We start from the raw sequence: 22,617 nt of genomic DNA, 5'->3' as shown, positions 1-22,617 counted from the left end.
TGCGAGTGTGTGAATATATTTATTACTTAAGTGTCATGTGTGTGTAAAGAGCCAGGATATACGAAGGGAACATGCAGTGTATATGGAAGTATACACGGCTTCCTAATGAGACTCCACAATTGTGGATAAAACTCATATGTTTACCTAAATAGGCAAATCACCCAGCCAAAAAATCTGTCTGAATCAGTCTGTCAGTTGCTGTGTAAGCGGTTGCATGGGTTGGCGAGTAGCTAAATGAGTGTCTATATGGGTTAATTATTGGTTGTCTGAGTATCTGTATGGGTGCCCGAGTGTCTGTAAGCATGGGTGGGGATGTGAGACTATGCAAAGATGTGTGAGTGGGTGATTCACTGGGTGTATGTGTGCATCTGTGATGGACTGTATGGGTGCGTTGGTGAGTGTGTGCATGGGTGTGTTGGTGAGTGAACAAATGTCTCACTGGTACAAGTGTAAGTAACTACATATGTAAAAGGCAAAATAGGTGAGTGTTGGAGTATATAAATGACTATATGTGAGAGAGTGATTATGAGAGTGGCTGTATGGATGAGAGGGTGCTTGTATTAGTGATTGTATAAGAGTGTAAGTATGTGTTAGTATATCTATGAATACATGAGGTGGTATGTGTATAACTGTATAGGTGAGTAAATGGGAGTGTGATGGACTTTTTGCATGACTGACTAGGTATGTGAGTAACAATGGATGAGTGGCGGTGTGTGTCTGTTTAGGTATATGAGTACATGTGATAGTGTCGTATTGAGTGAAGGCATGTATGAGTGACTGTATGGGTGAATGAGTAGATGTGTGTGTAGCCCTAGGAATCAATGAGTGGGTATGTAGTAACTGGTATTGGTGTGTCTATGGTTTCGAAAATGGTAGTCTGTATTTTAGAGTGGATGTATCAAAAGTTATATGAGGAGGTGCATCAGATTATAACGAGGATGAGGTCATCAATGATGTTATATTAGCATGTTTGTATAGCGCACAGCTGCCTTAGTAAAGAGGCATCCCAGCGCTGAAGCAGAACATAGGGGCTGGTAACCAGAAGGTGGCACTTGGAGGGAGGGAAAAAGATGAGTTTTGATGGCCCTACGAAAGGCCATGTAGTTGTTCAAGGCACGAATGCTGGCTACACTCAGCTGGCAACAGGCAGCCAGTGTCGGCGATTTATTGCACTAGAGGTGGGGCAGGTTCTAGGGAAACCCAAAAGGGTTCTAGCAGCAGTGTTTTGAAATCGCTGTAGTCTCAGGGTTTCGGTCTTATTTACCCTAAATAAAGTGCATTGGCATAGTCCAGTCTGGATAGAATGGAGGCCTGAATAATCATTTGCCTGATGGACGGGTCAAAAAACCCAAGCAGTTGTTTGAGCCCCCGTAGTATGCCAAAGCAGGCCCTGCAACTTTCTTGGCTTGAAACCAAAAGCTGAGGGCCGAATCAACCCAGACACCAAGATCTTTCACCACCTGCTTTGGGGTCGGTGCACAACCCAATATGGCCTGCCACCTCCGTTCCCCCAACAGCTCTTGATCCTTTCCCACCAGCTCTTGATCCTTTCCCACCAGCAGAACCTCTCACTTACTAGAGATCAGTTGGAGACAGTTGGCAGCCATCCACTCAGCGACAACCATAAGATCGTCCTGAAACTTTATTGCTGCTCCCACTGAGTCGTCCGAAAGAGCGACTACCAGCTGTGTATCATCAGCATATGATACAATGGTAAGCCCTCTGCTCCTTGCCAGGACCCCCAGAGGTTGAACATGAAGGTTAAAAAGAGCTGGCCTTAAAGCAGAGCTCTGAAGAACCCTTTGTTTGTTGGCATGGAGCGTGGCGGCGAATGGAGGGGCCACAACCTGGAAGGTCCTGTTGGAAATAAAGGAAGCAAACCAAGCCAAGGCCAAGCTCACAACACCTGCCTCCTCCAGCCTGCGCAACAGGATCTGATGAGACAGTATCATAGGCGGCACTGAGGTCTAAAAGAATCAGAGCCGTCGTACGTCCCTCCTCTAGAGCAAGCCTAAGATGCTCAATGACAGCCAGGAGAGCAGAATCCCTGCTGCGGCCTGAGCGAAAACCATTCTGTGAAATCTCCAGGCAGGTGTTCAATTCCAAAAATCTCATAAGGATAGACCTAATAAGGGTCGCAGTGATCTTGGTGATCCACAAGAGAAGAGAGATCGGGCGATAGTTTTCCAGTTTGGCCGCGTCCAGGGAAGGTTTCTTCAGATGAGGAACCCCCCCTGGCTTGCTTCCAAGTCCTGGGAACGATTGCACTGGACACGGATTTATTAATCAACTGGCACAAAGGTGACAAAAGCACATGTAGCGTTCTCATGAACTGGTCAGGTTTAAGGGGATCAGAAGGGTAGCCGGATTTGATCTTGTTATATAGAGACTATAGCTCCTCCAGGGAGGCCAGCGGGAAAGCAGCCAGAGTATGAGTCGGAGGTGGTCCCGGCACATGGTCAGGACTCATAGCGGTGTGCGTGAAGGCCGTATAAATGTTCTCCACCTCTTCAACAAAAAAGGTGGCAAGAGCCTCACACGGCAAGAGAAATGCAGAAAGAGACAATAGAAGTCCAAAAAGACAAAACAAGTTGCAGAAAGAAGCAAGAACTATGCAGAAAGAACCTACAGAGGTGGAGAAAGAGGCCTTGTTGCAAAAGTCATCCTGTGCCCCAAACTGTTTGCTGACTGGTACTGGTGGTAACTGACTAACCAGGCCCTTAGCCAGTGCTATGCTGAAAGACACTTCGAATACAGTGAAAACGCCAACATACACTAGGGTACACTGTGGGTTGGGGTACCCCGGTGATTGGCATGACCTCTCCTGTAAGACCCTAGTACATAATAGAACAGGGGGATTACAACTACATCTACCCACTTCTGGGCCCAAGCCAACTCCATCGCAGGGAGTGACAGTCTCTAGTGAAAGAGCTCCTTTAAAAAAACAATTTTGCGTAAACTTGCCACCAGACTCTGCCCCTTTTATGGCAATCCTGACAGGAGTCCCAGCAGTTGTGCCAAACAAATCGGAATCAAATCAGGACCTCATAAATAAAGTAACATTCTGGCTTAATAATGATAGGCCACTTCCCCCTGCTTCTAAAACGAAAATACTTAGTGTGCGAAGGGTCCCCTGGGTGGGGCCAAGTGAGAAAGACCTAGAGGGGATTGTATCCTGATTAATTTTAGGGACAGCTGGGTAAAAGATATGATTTGCCGTAAACCAAGGTTCGCCAGATTGGGGGATATTCAATGTATAGGTTTGGAATACTTTTACCCTAATCTGAATCATGTTCCTCCGAACCTATATCAAAACAATTCTGGGTTAAGATTTCAGAGTGAAAGACATCCTGGGTGGACACAGAAATGTTGTTGCATGGCCGACCCAAAATCACCCTGGAATGAGGTACCAGGGTGATGGTTACTTTAGGGGGCCGCCATGTAATAATAACAGTTTTCTGCAACCACCCTACAATGACCCAAGACTAAGAATTCAGGGAGAGGAATATCTAGGGTGGATGCCAAGTAATATTCCCCTAAGAAACCGCTTTGATCCACTTGTGGGAATGGAGGGGCTGGACTGACCATCAGTTAGCCGAAAGGAAAATGTTTTCCCCATAGGAGAGTTGAGCTTGAGGGAGAAGGGGGATGAAAGATGTCACAATACCTTTGTGGAGGATGTCTCAGCCTGTGAAGCACAGATTACTAACCCCCTAGAATCAGAGGTCCCTGTTATTTCAGAATGTGAGCCAAATTTACCCATCCAAAGGCAAGATTTGGCAACACGACCAGAACCTGTGGTTGATAATTTATGGGAACCAAGGCTTTGCCTGATCTCATGGAATATCGCTGGTCTTGCTGGTAGATTAGAGGATGAGGCTTGGTTGGATTACGTGGGCGGCCATAATATCCTGTGTTTTCAGGAGACACGGAGCCGAACGGTCCAGGACATTAATGGCTTTCAACCATTTAACGTCCTGGTGGTGCCATCACCAGCGGGGAGGGCAAAGGGCGGGATAATGACAGCAATTTCTCTTAAATTGAATAATCTGGTAACTTCTAAGATAGTTGACACCCCATGGTACCAACTGCTTTTGTTGGAAAATCTGTTCCCTGAACCGCTGTTACTGGTCAACTGGTATCACAATATCTGTGACGATAATGAGATATCCATAATTACGAGCTTGGAGGAAGCAATATCTAAGGCACGTTGTGACCGGCCTCTACTTTTCATTATAAGGGTCGGGGATTTCAATTGTTCATTGTGTAAATATGGTGGCTCAAATGTGTGCGGTTTGGAGGACTTACATGAACAACCCCTGATACATTTTAAGCATACACCCCAGGGGGATGCACTAAATAACATCATTGTTTTAAATGATCTATGCATAGTGGAGCCTTGGGTTGCCCCTAATTCATCCCCAATACCAACCTTTCAGGGAAGTAGAGGTTCGATGAGTATTATTGATTTCGCAATTGTGTCTAGTGGCTATTTCCATTATGTTGACAAGCTTGAGGTAATTGCAAATGCTGCAAGTGATCACAACCCCCTAATGTTATCCTTGTGTTGTCCTGTTATCGTAAAACATCCAGTCTGGGAGCAACCCATAAAATATAACAGGAACCAAGGTGTCATCTTGAAATGGGAGAAAATAGATGCTGTGGGCTTAGAGGCAGAGATCTTAAACACTTACAGCTCCGAAATTGAGTCATGTTTATCGTCTACAGCTAACCCTGAAAAGGTTATTGGGAATTTTGAAATTCTATGTGGGCATGTGGCCGAGCATCTCAAAAAACAAATTGGGAAAAATAAACCAAAGGGCTTCAGATGGTTTGATGCCGTGTGCTCTGCATCGCATAAATCCCTAAAAATGGCACTAAAACAAAAACCAAGGAATAAAGAGTTGGTAAGAACGACTAGAATGGCCTATAAAGAGGCCATTAGAAAAAGGAAGCAGGATTTAAAAAACCTTGCATGGGAAGATCTAGAGAAGGCCTCGGAGCTAAAAGATAGTAGGCTTTTCTGGGAAGTAGTTAATCGCCCCCTTTTTACGAGCGATGGAAAAGATAATATAGTGATGCAGATTACTGGTGAATCATGGGAAGCCCATTTTGGATTTTTTTTTAACCCAAATGTAATACCACCTCTGGGCCTGCCGGAGGACTCTAGGGATCTGGTGGCCTCACAGACAGCTCTGTCTCTGAGCTCTTCGCTTACACTGCAAGAGGTGGAGGAGGCCTTGAGGAAAGGCATATTACTAAAAGCCCCTGGTCCCGATGCAGTACCTCTAGACTTCTTTAGGCATAATATCGATGTATGGGCACCATTGTTATTGAATGTGTTTAGGGCAGCTGTTATTGGCCGTATCTCGGCATCATGGAAGGAGGCAGTGGTGGTGCCGATTTTTAAGAAGGGTGATAGGTGTGACCCCCAATGCCATCGCCCTATTTTATTAATCGATGCATCATGCAAATTGTTGGGAAGGGTTATCTTGGCCAGACTGGAAACATGGGCAGACTCGGTGGGCCTTATCGTGAACTCCCAATACGGGTTCAGAAAAAGAAAGGGGACGGTCGAACAGTGTCTGAATTTGGCACTAATTATAGGCAAGTACACGAAGGCAAGGAATTCCTCCATCCACCTTGCCTTCATGGACCTCTCAAGTGCATTCGACACTGTTTGTAGAAGCAAGCTCTGGCAAATGATTGATGATATGTGCTTTGAGGAACCTTTAGTTACATTGCTTCGCAGACTGCATGAAGCGACAACTGTGGCCATAAGGTTCGGACCAGGGGGGGAAAAAACAAAATCTATTCCCACAACCGAGGGTGTGCGACAAGGCTGCATTTTGGCGCCTTTCTTGTTCCTAGTGTACACAAATGGCCTGGAGAAGTACTTGTTGGACCATTGCTGTGATTTCCCAAAGGTAAATAGCAGGAGTATCCCGATGTTCTCTTACGCCGATTAATGACCCTTACAGGAAATAGTATGCAGATTTGTCTTGACGCCTTTAATACCTTCATGCTGGACCTGGATCTGAAGGTAAACTTTGCAAAATCTTTTGCAATGGTCTGTGGTCCAAAAGGGTCAAAAACTAGGAAGTTCATGGTAAATAATTTCACCATTGAAAAGGTAGATAATTTTAATTACCTGGGAAACCTTTTTAATAACAAACTGAGCTGGGCCCCACTAATGAAGGCTCGAGTTCAGAGTGCCAGTCGTTCCATAGAAGGTCTGTTCTGCTTTTGTGGTAAGCTAGGTCAAAAACCGGTCGCACACCTAAAAACCCTGTATAGATCTAAATGTCTGTCTGTGGCCACCTATGGGGCAGGGGTATGGGGGACTGAAAGCCCTGCCACGATACAGGTCATGGAAAACAAATTCTTAAAGCGTGTATTATTAATTCCATCGGGTTCACCGAATAGTTTGTCATGACGAAATGGGAATGAGTTATGTGAGTGATATCATTCGCCTCTCGCCCTTATTATTATGGGGCAAAATATGGCTATCTGAGGACCTCCAGCTTTCCAGAGATATTCTCCAAGACTGCAAGAGCCTTGATAATGCAAAGCAGATCCCTTGGTTGTCATATGTCAGTGACATGTTACATAAAAAAGGCCTGGGTCATGTTTATTACAATCCTGAAAATATCCAGGGAGACATTAAAGCCCAAATTAAAACAAGTTACTGGAAATCGTCACACACATTTTCCTTGGTCAGGTCAACAGGATGTGTGGTTAAATTACAGCACCAGTTCTACTTAACTTTTACAACCCATGTGCAATGGCGGTTTTATCTTACAAGGTTCAGGCTAAACATTCTGCACTTTCTTTTCGCCTTTCCTAAACAAGGGGGTTGGTGTGAGAGGCTGCCCCCGTGTCCTTGTAATAACAAAGTTAGTCAGAGTACCATACATGTTGTCCTCTTTTGTTCTTTATATAAGGAACCAAGGACCAGATTTATTAAGCCCATTTTCAAGGGGCGGCAACCATGTAATTATAAAGAAGGTTATGACTACTTGTTAGCATTATCATCTTCTGGAGTATGTTGCGCCATGTTAGACTTTATACGAGTGTCACTCCTGATTAGGAAACGGTATGGCTAACTCTGCCTTAGACCTGTACATCGTTGTGGGAACTTGTATTTACTTGCTGCTGTATGATGGCCATTCAATTATAAATATTCTGTGAAATAACACTTGCTGACTTAAGGTGATCAGTACGGGTTCTATTGTCTGTATGTTTCATCCTGATAAATGACTTGTGGAATATATCAACTTATGTTTTAATTTTCTTAATATGTAATTTTAGATGGTTCATTTTAAAATTAAAATTGTAATCATGTTTTGTAATTTAAAATGTATACTTTTATGATTCTCTGTTTGAATCGAATAAAGTTTTTTAACCGAACCAAACTACATCTAACTCAGGGGTGCATAAAGAGGCAAGAGAGGTGCAGAAAAAGGTATGAGAGGTGCACAAAGAGGCAACAGAGTAACAAAGTCAGGAGGGGTGCAGAAAGAAGGAAGAGAAGTGTAGAAAAGGCAAGAGAATTGCTGAAAGAGGCAACAGAGGTGTAGAAAAAAGCAGGAGAAGTGCAGAAAGAGGCAAGTGATGTGCAGAAAGAAGCAAGAGCAGTGCAGAAAGAATCAACAGCGGTGCACAAAGAGGCAAGAGGGGTGCAGATAGAGGTAGGAGAGGAGCACAAAGAGGCAAGAGGTAAACAAAGAGGCAGGAATGGTTGCAGAAAAAAAGGAAGAGATGTGCTGAAAGAGGAAAGAGAATTGCTGAAAGAAGCAACAGGTGTAGAAAGAAGCAAGAGAAGTACAGAAAGAGGCAAGTGATGTGCATAAAGAAACAAGCGCAGTGCAGAAAGAACCAACAGAGGTCCAAAAAGAGGCAAGAAGGGTGCAAAAAAAAGGTAGGAGAGGTGCAGAAAGAAGCAAGAGAGGTACACAAAGAGGCAGAAGGGGTACAGAAAGAAGGAAGAGCAGTGGAGAAAAAAGCAACAGAGGTGCGGAAAGAAGCAAGAGACGTGCAGAAAGGGGCAAGTGAGGTGCATAAAGAGTCAAGAGAGGTGCAGAAAATGCCAATTGAACAGCATAAAGAGGCAAGAGGGATGCAAAAAAGGGAAGAAGGGTGCAGAGAGAAGCAAGAGACGTGCCGAAATAGGCAAGAGACGTGCAGAAAGAGGCAAGAGACGTGCAGCAAGAGGCAAGAGATGTGCAGAAAGAGGCAAGAGACGTGCAGCAAGAGGCAAGAGACGTGCAGCAAGAGGCAAGAGACGTGCAGCAAGAGGCAAGAGACGTGCAGCAAGAGGCAAGAGACGTGCAGCAAGAGGCAAGAGAGGTACAGAAAGAGGCAAGTGGCGTGCAGAAAGAGGCAAAAAAGGTACAGAAAGAGGCAAGTGACGTGCAGCAAGAGGCAAGTGAGATGCAAAAAGAGGCAACTGAGGTGCAGAAAGAGGCAAGAGAAGTGCAGAAAGATAACGGACGACAGCGCTTCAGTTTTTTAATTTTCTCAGCAGGATTCAAACACCCAGCACGAATTCTGCCGATTTTGTTTAATAAAATAAAAATGCTTTTTTGAGCCTGTGGGCCCCCCTGAGCAGGCCTAGAGGGTCAGGGTGTTTCTACCCTGCCCCCTTTTCTTGTTTTTTTAATTCCTTTTTTCTTGTAACTCGGTTTTTTAAGATGGCTGCCAACACTTCCTGGTTTGGAGTGTTGGCAGCTAACCAGAAGTCAGGACACTGGGGGTCTGCTGCTGCTTGCAGGCCATCATCCCAGCTTTTGTTGACAATCGCTCGCTGATAATGACCTCTATGATTAAAGTCCACTGGGCAGGTAGTTCTGAGACCCTCTCCAAATGAGAATTTTGAAATGAACCAACAAGTCCATAGATCGCATTGAAAATTGCAGGCATATTTTACACCCACTGTTTGTGACCGCGTGTACAGACATAGTACCATTGTTAGTTTAAAGGTACAAGGCAAATCACAAGCAAGATTTCAAATCGCAGAAATAAAACAGATTAGAAAACAGAAGGTTACATTTAATGCATTTATCAAAGTAATTTATAATGAAAGTCCACAAACATACTTGCTCTTAATTTAGAGCCAAAAATTTGGGTTTAGAATGTTCGTGGGAAAGAGGCAAATATCAACTTTCAAAAATCCTAGGACTAAAACCTCAGGACCTTTCTTTTTTTTTTTTATTGTGGTATGCCAAGAAATAGATATTACAGCACAACTGTACACATGCAGGCAAAAGGTGAAGCAGTGGACGGGTTAAGTAGTAGTACACAGCCATTCAGTCCACAACCCTGAGGTCGGACGCCATCTTAACAAGACAATACTATATGAAAAGCAAATTAATACCTGCATGAGACACAGATAAGGTCACGACACCACATATTTTGTTACGAACAACAACAATTAATCAAATAATGAAGCATCCAATCCAACCCAAGTGTCCAGTTCAGACCATCATGCAACATCGTCCAAGGCCCCTGTTGGTGTAAAAACATCTTCATGGGAGCAACACTTACTTCACAAAAGCCCATGCAGATCACAACAGAGGCGAATCTAATCCCCCCAGGCTTATAAACCCAACCCCGGGTTCCTACGGGATAATGCCAGTTCCGCCGTCGGGGAATCACACAGTTCGCCACGGTATGAATTCCAGTGGCCCCATTTCTTGTCCCAGACCTTAGGGCAGCCCCTTATTTTATACACTGTCTTCTCCGCTATCATGCATTGGTCCATTGCAGCCACCCATCCTACTGCCAAAGGTCTATCTGGGTAGCCCCAACCCATCGCCACGGACCGTTTAATCAATAGAACCCCCAGCGCCGCCCATTGTAACCCTGGAGCGTTTAAGTCGTTTGGGCCCTATACATTGAGGACACATTCCCTAGGTTATGTGGGGAGTGGTTTACCCAGGGAGCTGCTCATTTTACGTATCGCTGTCGTCCAGAACGGTTGTATCACTGGGCAATCCCATAGTATATGGTAGAAGGTCCCGGGGAGGCCACATCCTCGTAGGCACAGAGCATCAGGCCGTCGGCAAATCTTGGCCAGGTTAAGGGCAGACATATACGCTCTGTGCAGCACTTTTAGTTGAATCAATCTAAACCTATGGCATATGGCCGATTCCCTCGGAGACATTAGTGCCGACCGCCAATCCTCTTCATCTAAGGGACCCAAGTCTGCCTCCCATTTGGTCCGGAATGACAGGAAGGGGTCAGGGAGGTTATTGCAGAGCGTACGGTAGGTAAGGGAGATGGCCTTTTCAGGGAGGGGTTTTGACAGCAGCCAGTCCTCCAACGGGGAGGTGTCAGGTATGGAGGCAATGTCCGGGAAAGCGGCCCGAAGAGCGTGTGTGATTTGCAGGTATCTGAAAAACTCGGTGGGTGCAAGGGCATATTTCGTTCGTAAGTCATTAAAGGACAACAATTTACCTTTGTGGACAAGGTCTCTGACCTCGGAAATCCAGATCATGTCCCATTTATCGAAGCCCTGGGAGAAGTAGAGGGAGCCCAGGCGCTGCGCGGACCATAATGGTGATGCCTTGGTAGGGTGTCCGCCCATCCCAACCTTCTATTGGCTCTGTGCCATATGTCCACTTTGTGTAGTATGGGACCCACGTATCTAGATTTAGTGGGTTTGCAATATAGAGTCCCAAGGTAACCTTCGCGTCCTGTTTGATCTCTATCTAATAGGAAGGCCGGATTAAGAGGTGATCCGTGTATCCATTGGTTGATCACTACTAGCTGGGAGGCCCAATAATAAAGACGGAGGTTGGGGAGGGCAATTCCCCCATCATACCAGCCCTGAAACAGTTTACAGAAAGCAATTAGCGCAGCGCCGCCGTCCCAGAGTAGCGTTCTGAGCTCGCTGTCTACCGCCCTGAAGTAGGAGTCCGGAATGGGGAAGGGGCAGTTTTGTAGTGCTAGACCAAGGAGCACCAAGAGGAGACGAGTCGCTAATAATTTAGCCAGGACCTTGGCCCCAGCGCTGATCAAGGAAATCGGACGATAGGAGTTGCATGCAGTGGGAGGCTTGGCTGGTGGCGCTAACATCCTAAACAACGCCGCCCGGCCCGGGAGAGAGAGCAGGAGTGATCGCCAGTGAGCTACGTCGCTACGGAGTGGGCCTAGTAAATTGCAGTCAAAAAACAACTTGTGGTCGGGAGTGATGAAAATACCAAGGTATGTAAAGCCTTCTGTGGCCACTGTAATTGTAAAACCCCTGGGCATGCAGGGTGGCGGACCATGCAACACGTACATCACCGATTTGGTCCAGTTTATGGCATAAACAGAGTATTTTCCGAAGTTTGTGAGGACGTGGAACAGGCTATTGATGGAGGACTGTGGGGACAACACATATATCAGGATGTCGTCGGCGTAGAGGGAGATCTTGTCTACAGTCTCGTCGCTCCACCGCAGGCCTCTGATAGAGGCTTCGGTGCGGACCCAGTGAACCAAAGGGCTCCAGAGTGAGGGCAAATAACAAGGGGGAGAGGGGGCAGCCCTGCCTGGTGCCCCGATGCAGCGGGAATCTCCGGGATGTATAATTATTGACCCGGACTTGGCCAAAGAGGTCCGTATATAAAAGGCGCACCCATCCTATGAAAACGGGCCCAAAGCCAAATCGGCGTAGAACCTCAAACAGGTAGGACCATTCGATCCAGTCGAATACCATCGCTGCATCAAGGGATAGAATAGCCGCATCTTGGGACATGGTGGGTCGACGACTCAGCACGTTCTGCACCCTACGGAGATTTAATGCTGTGTTTCGCCCAGGTAAAAAAACGGACTGGTCGGCGTGTATCAAGGAAGGGAGGAGCACCAAGAGGAGACGAGTCGCTAATAATTTAGCCAGGACCTTGGTCCCAGCGCTGATCAAGGAAATCGGACGATAGGAGTTGCATGCAGTGGGAGGCTTGGCTGGTTTCAGAATGACCGCAATGGAGGTTAGTCTTTGGTCGAGGGGGAGCACTCTGAGCTCTAGGCTCTTCGTAAACATATTCAGAAGATGTGGAATGATGTCATGGACCATTCCTTTCAGGAACTCAACGGGGACTCCGTCGGGGCCCATGGCCTTACCAGAATTTACCTCAGAGCGCCGTAGTGAGTTCATTCGCGGAGAGGTCAGCGTCAAGGGCAGTCCGGTCGGAGTCCGAGATGGTCGGGAGACGCATCTCCTCCAACAATTGTCTGGACTCAGCGGACGAATAAACATTACTTGCAGTGTAGACCTGTTCAAGGTGGTCTGCAAATGCCTCCGCTATGTCCTGTGGATCTGTCGCCACAGATCCATCTGGCCTAGTTATGGACGGAACCCATCGAGATCCTTGGTCACGGCGCTCCAACCATGCGAGCATCTTGCTTGCAGTGTCCCCGAATTCATAGACCCGGTGACGGGTGTCGAGCAACTGCGCCTGAGCTTTCTCTTGGACCAGCGCCTTGTAGGTTAGTTGTTGGGCACGGAGGCGAGCAGCAGTAGAATCTGAGGATGCAGCGTTATGGGACGCTTCAAGGCTGATAAGAGAAGATTCCGCCTCTGTGTGTTGCTCGGCGTGCTTGCGCAGGTGACACGTCTTAAGTGCTAAAGCTTCACCCTTCAGAACAGCAATGTAGGCCTCCCAGAGGGTAACCGCCGAGTCTACCGAGCCAACGTTTTCCGCAAAGTAGAGTTCTGTTCGCTCCTGCAGCGCCTCCCTAATATCGGGGATCTGCAATAGCCAGGGATTGATAACAATAGGTCCGCGCGTTATCTGGCGATTGTATGTTAGGTCAACCATGAGTGGCGAATGGTCAGATATACCTCGGGGGAGGCCCCTCGGACGGACAAAGCAACCAAGGTCTGCGATGGGGCAAAATAAATAGTCAATTCTGGACAAACTGTTGTGGGCGTTAGAATAGTGCGTGAAATATGGTGTGTCCGGGAAGTGTAGGCGCCAGATGTCTTTTAGCCCCAGAGCATGAGCAAAGTCAGCCAGTTCCGAGCTCTGACGATACGATCCTCTCTTGGGTCTACGGTCTAGGTCATCATCGCACATTGTGGCATTGAAGTCCCCTCCTAGTATGAGTGTACCCCGGGAGAGACCTAGTAGTTGGGTGCCCAGTTCCTTGAGGGATTCCGTATTAAAGTTGGCGGGAGGTATGTGGAAATGATATTCAAGAGATGCCCCTCCCAGGTGGCCTCTACTATTGCAAAACAGCTTAGGGGGATCACCCCAGCAGCGTGAATAGGTGAGTGTGAGGAATTTCCTAACTAAGATTCCCGTGCCCCGGGAACCTGAGGTGAAACCAGCATGGACCAGGAGCTTGTACCCCCCTTTCTGCATAGCCTGGCAGGTGTTACCGACCAAGTGGGTCTCCTGCAACAAAACTATATCGGGAGAGTGGCGTCTAAGGAATTGGAGGACCACACTTCTTTTTATCTTGTGACCTAGACCATTGACAGTCCACGTTAGGACAGTAAGGGATCTAGTGATGTGATGAGCCATAATTGTGAGGTAGGAAAGTCAAGTAAGTGGTTCGTCTAGGAGGGGTCCACTTGTGGCGGCCAGTTCCCGGGACAATTCGGTGTGTAGGGCGGGTGAAGACATGTTGTCCCCGGAGGCCAGGTAGCAGGCCGGGGAGCCAGCCACGTCTCAAGTGACCCTAGACAGGCAAGAAGGCCAAGCTAAAGACATCTCTGCTGGAGACGCAAGGATAAGTGAATTAAGCTAGATGATCATTTGAAACTCTGCTAAGAGCAAAAGTGAACCACAGAACAGCAACAAAACATTGCCAACCCCTCCCACTCCCCACCCCTTCCCCCCACCCTGCTTCCCTGCCCGCGGATTCAGAACTATCCACACCCCAACTCGGCAGAGTGCCTATCGCCCTGCCACTCAAAATTGGGGTACAAGAGAAGCCGCTAGTCCCGCTTGCCCGACTGAAAACATTATAAATATAATACACTTGTATAATCATAACTGAAGACTCATGCATTATTCACATAATATAAAAGTTACTTGTCAGTCAGCTGGTGCGGCCCGGCCACGGCCGATGGAGACAGGATCCAGGAACAGAGGCCAGTTCAAAAGGAAGAAGTACTTTACTTCGAGCGGCCGCTCCAATCTCAAGGAGGCCACCTGGTAGAGACCGCGTTGTGTCTCATCAGAGCCCTCCTCAGGATAGAAATGTCATTCCACTCCATCAAGAGGTCCGGTGAAGAGTTCCTGACTCTCCGGCGGGCGATCTTCTAGTGACGGCTAGTGCATTGAAGAACGATTCCGTTGAGAGCCTCCGCTCCCGCTTCGGCCCTCCAGCCAGTCCCACCCTTCCTCCGGCGAGAAGAAGAACCATGTTTTCCCATCCATTTCAACGCGTAGTTTCGCCGGAAAGAGCATGGAGTACATGACGCCCTTATCTCGCAGTGCCCTCTTGACTTCCAAAAAGCTGCAACGCCTCCCCTGCACCTTAACCGTGAAGTCCGGGAACATGTTGATGCGAGTGTTTTCTAGAAGGAGGGGAGGGCCGGACCTGGCAGTTTGTAGTATAGCATCCTGGTCTCTAAAGTTGAAGACCCTCGCTATGATAGGGCGGGAGGGGGGGCCTGGTCTTGGTCTACCCCCCTCCCCCCCCCCCGGGAGTCTGTGTGCTCTTTCTATAGAAAAGTAGTTTGAAAGTTGTTTCGGTTTCAGGTACTTCGTAATCAGGGATTCCACAAAGAGGTCTGCTGAGGGCTCCTCCATTTTCCCTGGGACCCCTAGGATACGGATGTTGTTCCGTCTCGCCCTCCCTTCATAATCGTCCAGCTGTTCGCTTATCTGCATCTGCTGTTTCTGAAGCTGGGCAACCTGCTGCTGGAGTGTAGAGGTGTCATCGATTAAGGCCGCCGTCTTGACTTCCACGTCCTTGACTTTAGCGTCCATCTTACGCAAGTCCACTCGCAAGAGGGTTACCTCGATGTTCACGGAGTCGATACGGGTCTCAAGCGAGGAACGGACTCCAGCAAAGGCCTCCATTACGTCCTCCAGGGTGAGTGTCTTTGCCCCTTGCGAGGGGGAGGCGAGCTTCGGGTCTCCCGAAGGGGCAACATCCGTGTTGTCTCCTCTGACGCCCCAGGAGTTCTTATTGATCTGTCTATGGGTAGGAGGTCGTGTCGCCTTGCCGGGCGCCATCTCTTCCTGTAGGTAGGATCTAGAACAGTCTGGGTAAGGTGAGGTCGGGGGATAAGATGAAGGCCTACACATTTCTGCGGCCAGTCAGAGGTGGATTTCACTGCGTCCTCGGGGCCATCCACTGCCGCTCCAGCTAAGCACCAGGTATCAAGACCCAGGACAGGGGGGGGGGGGTATAGCCCCCAGGCGCTCTGTCCCCACCGCTGGAGAAAGTCAGGCTCTATGGTAGGCGCTGTGTGCAGTGTAAATCAGCAGGTGGGCCACCTCTGGGGCTGTAGCTCCCGGTCTCGGCCTCCGGCGGTATGTACAAGGCCGAGTAGGTTCCCACTAGGTGTGCCTGGAGCAGGAGTGGAAGAGACTCGCAAGGGTCCTCAGGGCACACCCCCCGCAGCTCAGGAAAAGCGCTGCCGAGAAGTCACCAGCAGGTGGGGGGGGCCAAAAGTTCCTGCCGGTAGAGTAGAAAGCGCACCAGGGCCGCAGGATTGATGAGGCCAGAGCCGATTTTGCGATTTACCCTCCCACGGGTCTGAAACTATTGCAGCGTGGATCAGGGGGACCACCCCCTATCAGCAGGGTGGGGCGAGGGGCGGTCCGGCGAGCAGCGGTGTGGTGATCGGGTCCAGCGATCAAGGTGCGGCAGAGCGGGCCCCGCGGTCAGTAGGCCTTTAAGCCGGGGCGTCGCGTAGTTGGCTCCCCGGCACGGGAGGGACCTCCGCAGCGTCTCCTCTTATCGGCCAGGGGCGTCCTCAGGGGTCGTGTAGGGGGGCCCACATAGTCTTTGCGGGGTAGGAGGCAGGTCCGGTGTACCGCTGGAAGGCTAAACTGGTTCCGCCGTATCTCAGGTCAAGCCGTTCTCAGCCTAGGACAGTCAGAGGGCCGGACGGGGTTCCGACGCGGCCGCCATTTTGCAGAGCCTCCGGGGACCTCACAAACCCGGGCACCACAGCCTCCAGAGAGCCCAGACGAGGCCAGCACTTCGCTGAAGTGAGCAGAGTCGGTTTCTGGAGGGGTTCCCCGACTAAAAGCAGAATCCCCGATCTGTAGACGGAGCAATGTGGCGGATCGTTGGGCAAGGGTCGGGAGTCGCGTTAGCAAGCGACCATTCCCATCGGCTGTCGGCCCAGGACCTTTCTTAAATAACAATACACTCCAATAACAAATGACAAAGCTAATTTGCCTAGTGATAAAGAAGAGGAATATATGGATTACAAGTAATTACTCTCCCTCTAGGCAGGTGGGAAAAGATCAAGAGGCCATGTTTCCACCTAACTATTTCACATGACCGTAATCTGCACAACTAGGAAGAGCTATCTACAGTGGGTCGAGGGGGCATGTAGTTCCCTATCCTTGGATTAGGAGGGAGCCTCTAAGACCTCTAGGTTAGCTGGGTTCACTATACTCCCCTAACAGACTACAGTATCCGGAGTCTACTTCCGCATCCCTAAACAGTCCATAAATGATCATCTAAGCTGAGTATAGCAAAAGGCTGCTCTTATTCTTGAAGGTGTCAAATCTGACACTGCTAGTAATGCAATGATCTCTCAGAATCAGTAGTGCTAATTGGAATGGGTAACACTTTGTTTGCCTCAAGTGTCCGCCTGCACATCAAGCCCCACTGGTGTTGGCTCCTGCCACCATAGTTCTTCCACCAGTGAGTGGCACTAATGACCACCACACATACTTTAATGGGCGGGGTTTTCTGGCCGCTCTTGGGCAGTACCAAGTACAGCAATAAAGCCCAGATGCCAACTACTGCCATAATTGTGCACAAAGGTTTAAATGGTATTAGTATAGAGATGTATGGCTGACATCATAAAATAAAACCTTCAAATAGAAACGTAGTATTTTAAAATACATAGTTGCACTAGAGATAGAGTTTAGTTAAATAGAAATAATAAGAGTCATGAAAGAGTAGGCATAATTTACGAGTAATTATGACAGACTACTTATATGAGAAGAACAGTCTATATTTCATCCTGAAAAATATAAGGCATTTAGTAAAGGGATATTTAAACCGCAAAAAAAATCACTGACCAGTAAAGTCGTGCAACTACGTAATTATTCTACAATGGAAATCTGTTAGTAAAGAACATTAAAATAATACACTAAAATAATAATTTGTTGGATAAACCGTGTTAACACAAACATAACTTCAAAAATCTTCCAAAGGCATCAGTTTGGTATCCTCTGTGCGATCAGAGTGGATTTAAGTTTACCCAAAGAGAGCATCTGAGCTTCCAGTCTCAGGGTGGAACAGAGTTAAAACTTTGTTAACCAAGGACAAATATTAACAACTGCATACTGTGGCTACTTCAACTGCAGTTGGCTACTTCAGATGTGAATCAAGAAGAAAGGGCCCACCACCGTAGGTGTATAAACAGTAATAGAAATCATATCAGGTGATAGCAATTTCCCCCGGAGACGCTGGATTTGCTAGCACCCGGTGATTAAATAGTGAAACACTGGAGTGTCACGAAAGTCATAAGGATCAGAGCAGGGGGTTCCAAAGGATGCTTTCTCTGTTAACATCCCTTCCCGAAAAGCCCCTGCAGTCCCTTTGAAGCAAGCAACACCTAATCCTCTGCTGTATCATTGGCATCAACTTAAACAATGTTAAAACCATCCTAAAGAAATTAAAAATGCATTTAATAATACTTAAATCTTAGACTATCTACCCTTACGGTCAAAAGACTAAATACACACACAAACCTATATAAAATTAATCAGAAGATTGCATATTTTTAAAAGACAGTACTGCTGGGCTTTAAGAGACAAGAGTTGCCTTCAAAGATCACGCTATCTTTTCAGTCCTACACTGTTCTGTCACCTCTTCCATGGTATCTGATAAGGGGGCAGCTATTTTGCTATTTGATTTTTCCCTTAGAGTTTCCTATATCCATTCGGATCCAGAGGGTCGATCGGTCACAGGAGGTAATAAAATTGGTGATCTTTAGCTACATATTTGCTTGGTTTTGGCCATAATGTAGACTATTTTTTTTTAAGGGTAGCTTATAAAGCGCATGGTTACGCAGAAGCGTGTCCCCGCGCTATTTCCTAGTATATACTCCGGTTCAAAGCCAGAGCAACCACATAATGGCTGCTTCATTGTGGTAGATGATTTCAAATACCGTATTTGCTCTGCCATATATACTATCAATGCACATTTACACAAATGGGTGATGCAGCTACACTGTGTAATTATTGCCTTAATGGATTTATTGGATATAACTAAGCCATGTTGATAGAGGCATCTCTCCAGAGGAACCTACACCTACTATTTACTAGTTCATTATCAACAGAGGATAGGTATTTTCCTAATTAGTTGCAACGTGATAGAAACTCTTAGCTTTATCCCCCACCCTGGATCTTTGTTATTAGGTTTAGTTCTAGGATTAGAGCAGCATGGTCAGAGCCCATGCACTGGTAAAATTGAGATTTCGTAATGCATTACTACATGATGAGATATATAGCAGTAGGATTAAGACTGAGGGAATTTGTGGAAATAAACATTCACTCTGTTGCTAATTAGCAGGATGGAATACAATGAAAGCTGGCATACATGGCTTTAAATTGCATTATACCATTTAACAGAAAGAGTATCAAGCGGATCAAACTTGATATTTTGGAGAAAAGACATACAAGTTACTTACTTTCAGTAACGATATATTTCTGTAAGAAACAGTAGTTTGTATTAGATTCCTTACCTTAGAATGTCCCCAGGAGTCAGACTGGACCCGGAAAGTTTTACATAGCAGTACCCCGGCGTGTCGGTAGGCGTCGTCTGCGGCTCCACGTCCGTTGTTGGCGTCGTGGTCGCCGGGATGACGTCGTCAGAGTACTTAGACGCCGCCCTCACGCACTGACATCAGTTCTTGTACATAGCTTTCCACGCCAGGAACGCAGAGCCATGCCAGAGACAGACACTGGTGCCATAAAACTAGGGCCCTCAAAGGAAAATACCTTAAACCTAGATATCGGTCCGCAGAACGGGGAGGATGGGTGGGGCGGTAAGGAATCTAACACTAACTACTGTTTCTTACAGATATATCGTTACCGAAGGTAAGTAACGTGTGCATCTGAAAGAAACAGGTTAGTGTTAGATTCCTTACCTTAGAATAGATACCCCAGCAATACCAACCCAGGTGGTGGGTCTGCGGACCAAGATCACACCAGAAAGTCCTGGAGAAGGGAACGGCCAAAAAAGCCATCTCTAAGGACTTGGCTGTCCAGACAGTAGTGTCTAGCAAACGTGTCCAGCGAGGCCCACGGAGCTGCCTGACAGATGTCCTGCAAGGTGACTCCCATACCCAGGGCAGTAGTAGCCTCCGTGGCCCGAGTGGAATGGGCCCTCAGCCCAACCAGAGGCTCTTTTCTAGCCAAGGAGTAACAGACCTTGATGCACAACATGACCCATCGAGAGATGGTCCGTTTGTGTACCGCCCACCCCTTCTTCGCGCCCACATAGCCAACAAAGAGCTGGTCGTCCACCCAGAACAGGCATGTGCGATCTAGGTAGAAGGAGATCACATGTTTTGGGTCCAAATGGTGGAACCTCTCTTCCTCCTTAGAAGGATGGGGAGGTGGATAGAAGGTGGGCAAGGTGATGGACTGCCCGATGAGAAAGGCCTTTACTACTTTGGGCAGGAAAGGACGAGTTTTTAAAACCACTTTGTCCGGATGGACAGAAAGGAGGCTTAGAAGAACGAGCCTGGAGCTCACTCACTCTCCTGGCAGAGGTGATGGCAACCAGGAATGCAGTCTTAAGAGTAAGATGATGAAGAGGGCAATTGTGAAGTGGCTCGAAAGGAGCGCACATCAGAAATGTAAGAACAAGGTTCAAGTCCCACTAAGGCATCACGAAAGGAACAGGAGGGAACATGTGCGTGATGCCCTTCAAGAACCTATTAACAATAGGGGTATTGAAAAGAGAAGGCTGATCATGAAGCTTCAAGAAGGCAGAAAGGGCAGAGAGGTAGCCCTTAGGAGTGCCCAGAGCAGAGCCCTGCTGGGCAAGAGAAAGAAGGAAGAGGAGAACCTCTGAAAGGGGGCAGAGAGGATCCACGGCCTTTGCTGTGCACCATGCCACAAATTTGTTCCACCTCCAGGTGTATACTGATTTTGTGGAGGGACGCCAGGCTGCCAGAATCACATCACATACTTCAGGAGGCTAGTCAAATGGCCTCAACTGCCGCCGCTCAATCTCCACGCATGGAGGTGGAGGCTGGACAGGTTCGGGGGGGGGACCGTCCCCTGCTGCTCCAACAGAAGGTCTTCCTGAAGAGGCAGACTAACCGGAGGATCGACTGACATGCTGATTAGCTCGGGATACCAGTATCTTCCTGCCCAGTCCGAAGCCACAAGCATGACCTGGGCCCAGTCGCGCCTGATCTTCTTCAGCACTCTGGGTAGAAGTGGTATAGGCCGAAAGGCGTACAACAGACCACAGCTCCACTCGTGACGAAAAGCGTCTTCGAGCGAGTGCCGCCTTGGAAATTCCAAAGCGCAGAACTGATGACATTGCGCGTTCTCTTCGGTGCCGAATAGGTCTATCCAAGGCTCTCCCCACTGCCAAAAGAGGCCTTGCGCCACGCCAGAGTTCAGACGCCATTCGTGATCTATCATGCACCGGCAGCTGAGTTCGTCTGTCCTGGCGTTCAGGGAACTTGTCAGGTGTTGAACCACCACGGTGACGCCCTGGTGTTCCAGCAAAGTCCAGAGGCACAGAGCCTCCTGACAAAGGGTCCACGACCACACCCCGCCCTGTTTGTTGCAGTACCACATGGCGGTGGTGTTGTCCGTGAACACCTAAACTACACTTCCCCGGACAGAGGGAAGGGATGCTTTCAGTGCAAGCCGGATTGCCCGCAGCTCCAGAAGGTTGTGTGGAGCCGGGACTCCGTCGGAGACCAGTGGCCTCTGATCTCCCTCTCTCCCATGTGGCCCCCCAACCCAGGAGGGACGCATCTGTCACCACTACGTGCTCTGGGTGGGGAAGGGAGAGAGATTTGCTGCTGACCCAATCGCGGTTCGAGAGCCACCACTGCAACTGCTTCGCAGTGCCCTCCGGGATCCGGACGTAGTCGGACAGGTTGCCCTGATGCTGTGCCCACAAACTTCAGGTCCCACTGCATAGCCCACATCCACAACCGGGCGTGATGCACCAGAAGGATGCAGGAGGCCATCAGCCCCAGGTGCCGCAGTGTCAACCTGACCGAGACTCAGGATAGAGGCTGAAAGACCGGAATCAGAGCCTGAATATCCCGAACCCGCTGTTCGGGAGGATAATCTGAAACTGCGCTGAGTCCAGAGCAGCTCCGATGAAGAGGAGCTTCTGAGAAGGACACAGGTGTGACTTCGGCACATTGATGGAGAACCCCAGCGAGTGCAGGAGGTCAGCCGTAGTCTGGAGGTGGGAGACGACTGTTTGGGGCGAGCCCTCCTTCAACAACCAATCGTCGAGATAGGGAAAGACTGAAACCCCTAATCTGCACAGATGAGCTGCGACCATCGCCATCACTTTCGTGAACACCCGTGGGGCGCTGGTGAGGCCGAAGGGGAGCACAGTAAACAAAGTGCTCGTGGCCTACCGTGAACGAAAAGGTATCGCCGGTGGGCCGGCAGGACGGGAATGTGGAAATATGGGTCCTGCAAGTCCAACGCTACCATCCAGTCTTCTGGGTCCAGGGCAGCTAGGACCTGAGCCAAAGTCAGCATCTTGAACTTCTCCTTCCGGAGGAAGCCTTTGACGCTCCTTAGATCCTAGAAAGGGCGTAGGCCCCCTTTGCCCTTCTTGGGTACCAGAAAGTAGTGGGAATAGCAACCACGTCCTACTTCTGGCCGAGGAACGCGCTTGAAGGCCTCCTTGGTCAAGAGGGCCGTAACTTCATCCTGCAGAAGTTGCAAGTAATCCCCCGACATGCGGTGGTACTGCAGTAGCATGGCTGGAGGGGTCGCCTCGAAGGGGAGGGAGTAGCCCCTTCGGACGATTTGCAGCACCCATGTGATGGAGCACCAGTGGAGGAGGTGATGGCGAACCCTGCCCCCCACTGGTGTGGAATGGGCCTGAAAACTCGGACTAGGAGGATTTTGAGGCAGATGCTGCGGGCGGGTGTGGACTGGCCTTGCCTGTGTTACTGCTCCTGCGACCGCGTTGAGGTGGGTTCTGTGGCCTGTGGCTAGCTGGACGTGAGGGGGCGCCCCTTCCTTGACCACGAAAGGCGGAAGTCTGCTGGCGTTGGCCGAGGCCCAAGGACTTGGCCGTAGCCCTGGAGTCCTTAAAACGTTTCAGCGCGCTGTCCGCCTTGTCGGCATACTTTTTGGATTCCCGATCCGGAGGGGGGGGTCGGGAATGCAGCCTGGGAAGTAAAGGCCTGGATCACCAGGCTCTAAGGGGTGGGGTGAACCGACAGGAAAGTGGGGTCGCCCGGAGCTGGGTGGTGGC

The 22,617-nt window shown here is 48.7% G+C and overlaps 1 protein-coding gene across 5 annotated transcripts in view; it reads right to left on the bottom strand.

The window, feature by feature from the left end:
* Positions 1–22,617, bottom strand: part of SGIP1 (SH3GL interacting endocytic adaptor 1) — a 1,273,000-nt gene that overhangs the window by 643,364 nt on the left and 607,019 nt on the right. The window lies entirely within an intron of this gene.

The sequence above is a fragment of the Lissotriton vulgaris genome, chromosome 1_1 (genome assembly GCF_964263255.1).
Source record: "Lissotriton vulgaris chromosome 1_1, aLisVul1.2, whole genome shotgun sequence".
Taxonomy (NCBI): Eukaryota; Metazoa; Chordata; class Amphibia; order Caudata; family Salamandridae; genus Lissotriton; species Lissotriton vulgaris.
Note: the sequence above shows the minus strand (reverse complement) of the source record. Positions and strands in the feature narration are given on the sequence as shown.